At 32.6% G+C, this 1,976-nt stretch overlaps 1 long non-coding RNA gene across 1 annotated transcript in view; it reads right to left on the reverse strand.

Moving 5' to 3' along the window:
* Positions 1–643: 643 nt before the first annotated feature.
* The window catches only part of LOC106465283, a 9,934-nt gene continuing 8,601 nt past the window's right edge, over positions 644–1,976 (reverse strand). Inside the window, exon 5 of the long non-coding RNA XR_001291197.2 lies at positions 644–743. This is a non-coding gene — a long non-coding RNA (uncharacterized LOC106465283). The remainder of the gene's footprint in view (positions 744–1,976) is intronic.

Consider the following 1,976-nt stretch of genomic DNA (forward strand, 5'->3'; position numbering starts at 1 on the left):
GCTTATCAACTCAGCCTTTATCTATGATGTGTGAAGTCTGAGGAGAGTAATGCTTATCAACTCAGCCTTTATCTATGATGTGTGAAGTCTGAGGAGAGTAATGCTTATCAACTCAACCTTTATCTATGATGTGTGAAGTCTGAGGAGAGTAATGCTTATCAACTCAACCTTTATCTATGATGTGTGAAGTCTGATGAGAGTAATGCTTATCAACTCAACCTTTATCTATGATGTGTGAAGTCTGAGGAGAGTAATGCTTATCAACTCAACCTTTATCTATGATGTGTGAAGTCTGAGGAGAGTAATGCTTATCAACTCAACCTTTATCTATGATGTGTGAAGTCTGACGAGAGTAATGCTTATCAACTCAACCTTTATCTATGATGTGTGAAGTCTGAGGGGAGTAATGCTTATCAACTGAACCTTTATTTATGAGAAGTGAAGTCTGAAGAGTGTCATGCTCAGCCTTTATTTATGATGTGTGAAGTCTGAGTAGAGTAATGCTTATCACATTAAATCCTTATCTATGATAAGTTGAACTAACTAAGAAGGAGAACATCGTTATTGTTGATAAAATAAAACACTTCTCATTAATACAAAGCAAATTAACTGAAAACAAGAACAAAGCAAAACAACAGAGAGTAAGAGTTTCAGTACGGAAAAGTTATATCAATATCCACCTACAATAAGAAAAGAGACAACAGTACTTACTCTCTTCCATAATGGAAAGGTCTGTAAAGAACCTGTAATATTAACAATCATAATTAGCTTTGTGTTAGTTACAATGCAAAACAAACATATCATAAGAACCTGTAATATTAACAATCATAATTAGCTTTGTGTTAGTTACAATGCAAAACAAACATATCATAAACCACTTCTATTTCAAGAAAAACATTTTCTTCTGTAGTTTATAACATTCTAACATTAACAGTTTCATTTTCAGTTAACTTACTGCTTATGTATCATTTTATTACAACTTACAGCTTTAACAATAAGGAAAATCATTTTTAGAATAGATAGAATGTTTTGACCACTGGTGCATTCATTCTCAAGTTTTAACAATAACCAAAGTTTTGGTTATTATTATTCTACTATAATTAATTTACCATTAGTAAATCGGTAACACATGAACATATGTCCCTAACATTATTGTACCCTGTAATACATGTACAAATATACCTGTATATTGACCTTTAGAAAATTTGGGCAGAATATCCCCATAGGCGCTTGCCTGCTCAAAATTCCCCCTATCAATGGTCACAGTGAAAATCCAAAACATAATCACATAAGATACTACGGAGAGTTCTTAGTTCATTTGATCTATTATCGCTTTGGTAAACATCTTTGAATAGATAAGGCTCTTCAATTGTCTTGCTCAATAGAAAGGTACACAAAAGAATGACCATATTTTCTAAAGCACATTTTTGAGATAAAATCTCGTTCACATGACATGAAGTTTGCATTATAAGCATACAAGGTCTCGTACACGCCAGCAAGCATTGCGAGACTACAAAATGGTGGCGCCCTGTCGCCGAATGTAAACAAACCGTGCGATTGCATAAACTCTTATTTATGGCATGGAACACCAAAATCCGATAAATAATTTTAAAAAATTTGATTCTCCAGAAGGTTTTCAGGATTTTTTAGAAATATCTGGATTTCCAGATATATCCGGAAGACTTTCATTATTAAATTAATAAGATGCAAAAAGCAGACAATTTCCCCTAACTATCACAATTTTTCTGCCTTTCTATCTATGCGACAAAAACATGTTACAAATTCATCAAAGCTAGTTGTTACCTTTCCCGTGGGAATGAAGCTTGTACTAACTGAGAAATTTACAATTATCTGTTCATAAATATACATAACATAATACATCATTTGATAGATGAAAACCTTGGCTTTCTATTGGTTATACATAATATAGAATTAAACATAAGAGAGAACTATTAATAAATCCTGAAAGAGAGGAT

Source organism: Limulus polyphemus, unplaced genomic scaffold (genome assembly GCF_000517525.1).
Source record: "Limulus polyphemus unplaced genomic scaffold, Limulus_polyphemus-2.1.2 Scaffold1894, whole genome shotgun sequence".
NCBI classification, from domain to species: Eukaryota; Metazoa; Arthropoda; class Merostomata; order Xiphosura; family Limulidae; genus Limulus; species Limulus polyphemus.